At 50.8% G+C, this 8471-nt stretch overlaps 1 pseudogene; it reads left to right on the top strand.

The window, feature by feature from the left end:
* LOC121021847 (protein shisa-6-like) overlaps positions 1–7033 on the top strand; it is a 14251-nt pseudogene extending 7218 nt beyond the window's left edge.
* The last annotated feature ends 1438 nt before the right edge of the window (positions 7034–8471 follow it).

Raw genomic sequence — 8471 nt, 5'->3', positions numbered from 1 at the left:
TTTCTTTCTTTCTTTCTTTCTTTCTTTCTTTCTTTCTTTCTTTCTTTCTTTCTTTCTCTTTCTTCTTCTTCTTCTTCTTCTTCTTCTTCTTCTTCTTCTTCTTCTTGTTTATTTTCAGAGAGAGAGAAAGAGAAAGAGAAAGTGGTCAAGGGGCAGAGAGAGGGAGAGACAGAATCCCAAGCAGGTTCCACGCTATCAGCACAGAGCCTGACACAGAGGTCAAACTCACAAACTGTGAGATCATGACCCAAGCTGACATCAAAAGTCAGATGCTTCACTGAATGAGCCACCCAGACACCACATGCATGTCCCTTTACAGTGCAACCTTGCCACTCTTCCATGTTCTTCTTGAACATGAACTGCCTTTGTAGCTTGTTTTGTACCAACAGAATGTGGCACACTGGTGATGTGCCTGTTCTGACCATGGGTCTCAATAAGTCTTATGTGCTTTATTTTAGTGACTAGGAGCCCTGCCCAGGCATCATGTGAAAAAGCCTGGGCTAGCCTACTGGCTTATGAAATCTCATGGGACAGAGAGGAGCTGTCCCAAATGAAGGCTATCCCAGATCAACCAGCACCCTAGTGACCTGGCAATTAGCAGCAAATGCATGAGTGAGTCCAACCAAGACCAAAGGAACCATCCAGTTGAGACGAACCTAAATTGCCAATCTATGGAACTGTTAGTTAAATAAATAGTTGTTATTTTAAGCCACTAAGTTTTGGGATAATTTGTTACATGCCAAAAACTAACTGATACAATCTGTATTTATAGGCATTTGTTGCAGCAGAGAGACATGGGTCCATGGAGTTGTGTGGTTTGCATCCAGCCATAGCTGATTCCTGGGGATATACCTCATCATTTTAGCCAGTGTAGCTAGCTGGCAACTGCATGACCCTAAAACCTATTTTGGTTTCACAGTACAGTTGAAGGGACTTAAATTATTCAGAGAATTGCTTCAAATTACCACTTTACTTGTGAACAAAAGCTACTGTGATGTTCTTAAATTAGTCATCCCAGTCTCTGGGATTTCATCTATAGTAAAATGACCAAAAATTAGGCACGATAAGTTTACCATTTTTTTCCCTGGTAAGAAATATTTAAAGACACACACACACACACACACACACACACACACACACACACACACACAAATATAAGACTAACATAATTTTTTTAAATTAAAAAAATTTTTTTTGACATTTATTTATTTTTGAGACAGAGAGAGACAGTATGAATGGGGGAGGGTCAGAGAGAGAGGGAGACACAGAATCTGAAACAGGCTCCAGGCTCTGAGCTGTCAGCACAGAGTCTGACGCGGGGCTTGAACTCACAGACTGCAAGATCATGACCTGAGCCGAAGTCAGACACTTAACTGACTGAGCCACCCAGGCACCCCAAGACTATAATTTAGAAAGTGAATTGTGACACATATAAAGTATACAACCTTTAAAAGAGGTGCTTATAGAATATCTATTTCATCATTCATAATTTTTCTCAATTTTCTATGGACCAGTGGAAACTTAACTATGGAAAACTTCAGTACTGTTCTTGGGACTGACATTTGAGAACTACCTGTTTTTTTTTTTAAGTTTATTATTTATTTTGGTGGGGGGTCAGAAAGATAGGGAGAGAGAGAATACCAAGCAGTCTCCACACTCTCAGTGCAGAGCTCCATGTGGGGTTTGATCTCAGGAACTGTGAGATCATACCCTGAGCCGAGATCAGGAGTTGGATGCTTAACTGACTGAGCCACCCAGGCGCCCCAAGAACTATTTTTAAAGAAAATCTACCAAAATTCTTCCTGCTATGGGGGTGCCTGGGTGGCTCCATTGGTTAAACTTGATCTCAGCTCAGGTCTTGATCTCAGGGTTGTGAGTTCAAGACCAGTGTTGGACTCCACACTAGGCATAAAGCCTACTTAGAAAAAAAAAAATTCTTCTTGCTACATTGCTGAGAATGCTTACATACATGTAAGCTAGGACTATGGGATGTCAACACCTTTGAGAAGGCTTTGCCTGTGTAGGCGGAGTAAAACATCCTCCTGTAAGTTCCCGTATGCTTGATCTCTCATTCTGCCAGAGGTGCCTCCCCTACATAGAGGACTAGCTGCAGAACTGGTGAGGCCTCGTGTTCAGAAATCATTTAAGAGATTCAAGGCAATGGCAGAGCAGCAGATGAAACATGGGGCCCTCCTGAGCATGGGTTTCTGTAAGGCTGTACAGACTGCATGCCCAGGATGCTTGCCCTGCCTCTATGTTCTATCTTGCCCTGGAGATCTGAGACCCTGGAGAGCAAGGATGTTGTCTCAGCCTTCTGTGTCCCCAGGGCTCAGGGCAGTGCCTGACACCTGCTAGGTTCCTTCAGGTTTCCTGTAAAAAGAGTAACTGTTTACTAAGCACTATTAAAGTTCCATTTCACTGTGCTAAGCACTTTATGCAAGATATGGAGTGTTTGTAATTTTAGAAGATATGGGGTGTTTGTAATATTCCTGGGGAAAGCACCATTCTTTTATTAAGGTATGTATGTATGTATGTATGTATGTATGTATGTATGTATTTATTTAGAGACCCAGACAGAGAGAGAGAGAGAGAGAGAGAGAGAGAGAGAGAGAGAGAGTGAGGGCATGGGGAGGAGTAGAGAGAGAGAAAGAATTCCAAGCAGGCTCCACACTGTTAGTGTGGAGCCCAACATGGGGCTTGAACTCACCAACCATGAGATCATGATCTGAGCTAAAATCAAGAGTCAGAGAGGCTTAACTGACTGAGCCATCCCTGTGTCCCGGGAAAGCACCATTCATATCCACATCTTATAGATGGGGAAACTGAGGCTTAGAGAGGTTAAGTGACTCATTTGAGCTCATAAACCTCATATGAGAAAGAGCTAGGATTTAAACATGGGGAAGTTCTCAATTGACTTCACAATCTCTGCTCATCAACAGTGTTTGGTTGTGGCAACTGGGAGATGCTCCTGGCATCTAGTGGGTAGAGTCCAGAGATGCTGCTGAACCTTCTACAATGCACAGGACAGCCCCCCACATCAGCTCCCCCATCACAGAATGATCCACTCCAAAATGTCAATAGCATTGGGGCACCTGGGTGGCTCAGCCGGTTAAGCTACTGACTTTGGCTCAGGTCATGTTCTCATGGTCCGTGAGTTTGAGCCACTCATCCGGGTCTGTGCTGACAGCTCAGAGCATGGAGCATGCTTCAGATTCCGTGTCTTCTCTCTCTCTCTCTCTCTCTCTCTGTCCCTGCTCTGCTCACGCTCTGTCTCTCACTCTCAAAAATAAATAAACATTAAAAAAAAATCAATAGCATTGAAGCTGAGAAACCCTGTCCTCATACCAAAACCCACTTTTCCTAAACACAAGAGACTTCATCTTATTTTCTTCATTTTTAATTTATTAATAAATACTATAACATATTTATCATTCTTCTTAAATGGACTTTAAATTGATGTGCACCTTAAATGTTTCTGCCCATGAAGCCAAGTGTTTGATATGTTGTTATTTTTTTCTGACACACATTAAAAATAAATATAAAATTATTAAAAAAACATGTTTAGGTACCACCAAAACTCATCTCACCTACTAGTCGTCTGGGGGAACCAAAATTTAGACCCGCTTCACTTCTCTTGTAGTTTCCTTTATCTTTTCAGAACAAGAGAATAAACCATATCAAATCAGCCTGTTGCCCTAGCACGGCAAGGTCTGGCGACATTTTGGCTTCTGTTGGAGAAAGTCATCGAGGGGACATGACCTTCAGTTGACCCCTGAGCTGGAGGTAGGCAATCGGAGGCTCATCACCCTCTCCCCTGTCCTTGCAATGTATATTCCAAACACCGTTCTGGCACTAGGAGTCTGCTTCAAGGATGCAGCCTTGAGAGAGCAAAGTGCTGCTGAGACCATCTGGACGATTTACTACTGACCCCTATTGCAGGTTGCGTGTAATATAAACTTGTACAATTCTGGCAGGCAGGTACAGAGATCCACTTGCCTTGCAGGGCCAGGGCAGGGCTTGTAAGTTCCCTTGCTTATTACCCCACCACCCACCCACCTGGAGACATCTGCCTCCTTCTTTGGTCTCTCCTTGCCCTCTGTATATGGGGGTCCAGTTTTGATACCCCCACCGCACCCCCCCCCCAGCCCCCAGGTAGCTCTTAAGGTTTCCAACCAACAGCTTCTGTGTCATCTCTTTTCTTTTTTCTCAAGGCTAACAGGTGCTAAGAAACCTTTCTGAAACCCTAAAAGTCACCCGATGAGGACTATTAACAATCAACGCCTTCCGGTGAGGGCCACAACGCAGTTTAATTTGTAGAGCTGAGTATAGACTGATGTGGGCTGCAAGTCCTGGTGAGCAAACCTCCATTGTAACATTGCTCCTTCCCCTTAATTGTTGGGGAGTGTACGTTTGCAGGCTCCTTGCAGATCATGCTGAAGACTGAGATGAATAAGTCTACAGCAAACGAGATTCTTCCTTAGATATTAAAAGTGCCTGTGTTGTAAATAATGTCATAAACTCTTTCATAGAAAGCACTTTCCTGAAGAGCTGCATTTTAATTTCAACACATTTGCATAAATTCATTTGGGTAGTGGAGGGGGTGGTCTTTGATGATGATTTTTCATTTTCTATGAACTTGACAGGTGTTTCAATTAGGAAGTGAATAAACACCCCCCCCACACACACACCGCACCCCTCCCCACCAGGAACTCTGAAATGCTTTCTCAACCACATGTTCTAAATGGGGCATGTTCTCAACAATCACACATCTATTAGGAGGCAGTGACTCTATTTACTGAGTTGACATACCCAGAGGAAAGTGGCTTTCTTCCTTTAAAGAGTAAAATGAACCTGATTCTCCCTTCTTACACATATTTTTCAAAGGTTTGGGAAATGGGTGTGGGCAATATTCCAGAGGGGCAGGCGGGAATAGGAAGGGAATTTGGTTTAGTTGAAGTTCGTAGGGATAGTGGTTTAAAGTTTGGAATCTGGCAGATAAGCCATGAAGGGTCGGTCTATCAGGTTGGCTTCTTTCGGAAACAGGTTCCCTGCACTCTCCTGTGACAGAGGGGGCAGTCTCTGTTAATTAAAGCCAGGAACAGCCAGGGTGAGTCTTCTCTGAGGACTGGACTCAAATGTTCTGGTGACAGGCAATATTTTACAGAGATTGGAGACAGATTCTAAAGGGGACTTTTCTGTCTAGATTTTGTCTGTTTTCACTTAGGTGGGTTTTTGTTGTTGTTCTCTCTCTCTCTTTTTTAAAATCAAACTTAGAAGTGGCTCAACACCCCCAACTCTTGTGGGAAGGTGTCTGTGACCTATTCTCCTACCAGGCCCTTGCCCTAGGCTCCCAGCCTTGAGGCTTGCTGGGAGGTGCCTGGGTGGGGTGTGGTGGGGGTGGGCAGGCAGGAAAGCAGAGGTTAGGAGTCTGGCATTCTCCACCCAGCCCTGGCTTTCCCATTTGCTGACCATGTGACCTTGGGACAAAGCCCTTAACCTCTCTGAGCCTCAGCTTCTCAGACCTTGGTAGGCCTGTTGGAAGAGTCCTTTCCAATTTTGATTTAGTGCCTAGAAACATCCTAATCCGTCTGTGTGATCCTTGCAGCAGAAACTCCATTGTCTGTCCTGTTGTACGCATTCCTTTCCTCCCTTGGTTTAACACCAAAGATCTTGCATAAGAGCTTAGTAAGCTCATCAAAACAGCCTGTAAATAGTTTTTCTCATGCTTCTGGCTGCTGTAGGTGCTGGGAGATGCGCCTGGCTAGAGGGCGCAGTCGGGGGAAGGGAAGGGCGAAGCGAGCTGAGGCGGCCCCGGGCACCATGGAGGGGCGATCCTGGTCAAACTGTGCCCCAGTCTGCCTTGGAGTGGAAACCACTTAGTCTGTCCCCACCTAACGCCTGCGAGTCCCCCCTTCCCTGGAGGACAGATTCGAACCACAGCTCCTGCTCTCCGCCGCCCTCTGGCCCCGCCTCTCCCCGTAGCCGCCCGGAGCTGCACCCGGCGGCTCATCCTCCCCCACTCATCCTCCCCCCGCCCCGCCAGGCGCGCTCCTCCCCGCCCGGCCCCTCCCCCTCGGCGTGCGGCGCGCGGGAGGCGAACGCGGGCTCAGCCCCGCGCAGCTGCCTGCCTGCCGCGAGAGGCGGCGGCCCAGCGGCCGAGCCCAGGCTGGGAGACTTGGTTCGTCGCGACCTCCGGCTGCTTCCTCACCGAGCTGTGCGCCGGCGGGGGCCCGGCGCAGGAGCGAGCGGGGCACGGGCAGCTGGCGCAGCTGGGCGGCGTGGTAGTGCTGGCGGGGGGGGGGGGGACCCCACCACCACTCCGGGGCCGCCTGGGGAGAGGCCGGCGCGGGCGCGGGGGTCTCAGAGGAGCCCCCTTCCCGAGCGCCCACCCCGGACTTCTGCCGGAGCTACTTCGATGTCATGGGCCAGTGCGACCAGCCGTTCACTCGGGAGACTTCATCTTCTGTGCGGGACTTGTGACTTCCGGTTCTGCCGCCTGTTTAAGAAGCGGGACTGAGGCAGAGCACCTGCACCAAGCACGACACTCCGCTGTGGCTAGACACCCGCAAGCCCCCCCCCCCCCGCGCGCGCAAGGACGACCCCCTGCACCACCCCACGAAGGACAAGACCACCCTGATCCTTTACATCGTCTGCGGGGTGGGACGTCATTGGGCTTGTAGGCATCTTCACCAAGCTGGGGCTGGAGAAGGCGCCCGGGCGGCACAGGGAGCACATGTCCAGGTGGGCTCAACCCTTTCCCCCCACCCCCCGCCTCCCCTCCCGGCGCCGCTCTCCCTCCACCTTTCCTCTTCCTTCTCCACCTTTCCGTGGGCAATGGCGCGTCCCCCACCGCCCGCACCTCCGCTGGGAGAGGTCGCCCGGGAAGCCAACTTTCGCTCCGAGCGCGGAGAGGGGGCGCTGGGCTCCGCACGGGTGTGGACTTGAGCGCGTGTGTGTCTGTGGGGGGTGGTCTCTTCCCACCCTCCTTCACCCTCTCGCCGCCCCCTCCCGCCTAGGATTGAGGCGGATCTGAGACACACACAGCCCGGGAGCCCACGGCCCCCGGAGTCTTGGGTTTTGGCAAGGGGTCTACCCCTCGGATTCCAGATGCTAGTTTCTAGGTAAACAGGGCAGGCGGGCCCTGAAGGGAAGGAGGTGTGTGTGAGGGAGGGAAGGGGTGTGTGCCGCCTGCAACTCACTAGGCTGGCGAAAAGGAGGTGGAGAGAGAGAGAGGGGAGGGCGAGAACAAAAGCCTTGCCTGGAGCGGCCGCCTCTCTCACTGAGCGGCCAGGTCCCTGGAATTAGAACCTTGGTTGCCTCCCCGCCACCCGGACCCCTCCCCGCTTTCCGCTGTCGCCACTTCTCCCTGTTGGGTGCCAGCGCCTCTGCCCCGCGCTGCGCCCCTTGCAGGGGTTGGCGCGGACTCCAAGGGCGGGAGCCCTCCTCCTGCCCCCTGATTTCCTCAACTTTCCTTCAACTTTCATTATGCAAGTCCTAGTGGGAGCGAGTTGCAGCAGATGGGAGAAGGCATTTGGGGATTAATGGGGCGATTTTCCTTTTGCTTCTTGAAAAAGTGTCTAAATTGATTCGCACAACCCAGTAACCTTGGAGGCAGAGGACACAGCCACCGGGAAGCAGCCCCCAGACGCGACGCAGGCCAGGGTTGGCATGAGGTCTGGGCGGGCGGGGTTGGAGAGCGACTGGCCTTCTTGGGACAGCTGGATGGCTGGGCTCTAGCTAGCCGGATCTTGCCCAATGTGGGCAACGGGGTCTCCATATGTCCCCCCACCCCCCTACACACAGACACACACCCTCCCCACACCTCCGGCGGGGGCCCATGTGTGCTCGCACGGATGCACCAGCTCCGTGCGCCTGCCTAAAAAACCTGAACAGAGACCCACCCAAAATAGGCGAAGGAACATTACCAACTCACTAGTAATTATTATCCATTTATACTCAGAGTATCCGATGATTCCCACCCCACCCCCAAGAGGGGAGGGATTTGGGGCAAGAGGTGAGGAAGTTCCTCTTGGTTTGGGTCAGCAGGGAGGTGTGGGGGGATGTTGGCATCTTGAAGCACAAAAGTTAGCTTCGAGGGGATTCAGGAAACTCTGACCAACTGAGAGAGCAACACGCTGGCCCCGCCTATCTCCAGCACCCCCAAGATGCCCTGTCGCCAGCCCCACCGGCGGGGTTTCACTTCCCCTCAGTCCCTGCCAGTCCCTGTAGCTTCCCGGGGTCTGTGTTAAGGTGAAGGGAGAGTACCGAGGCAGGACTGCGGCAGGCGACGGGTGCCGCCTTGGTCGGGAGAGAACCTTGCAGATTCGGATACTCTGCTGAAGTATCCACTGAGCCTTTCCCTTGCAAACCAGGGCTTCCAGGAGCCCCCCCCCCCCCCCGAGTGTTTGAGTGGGGGGTGGAGGAGGGTAGGAAAGGCTGGAGAAGGAGGTGGGAAGGTGCGAGCTGAGCTA

This window comes from Herpailurus yagouaroundi, unplaced genomic scaffold (assembly GCF_014898765.1).
Source record: "Herpailurus yagouaroundi ecotype Mexico unplaced genomic scaffold, PumYag 323, whole genome shotgun sequence".
In the NCBI taxonomy this organism is placed as follows: domain Eukaryota; kingdom Metazoa; phylum Chordata; class Mammalia; order Carnivora; family Felidae; genus Herpailurus; species Herpailurus yagouaroundi.
Note: the sequence above shows the minus strand (reverse complement) of the source record. Positions and strands in the feature narration are given on the sequence as shown.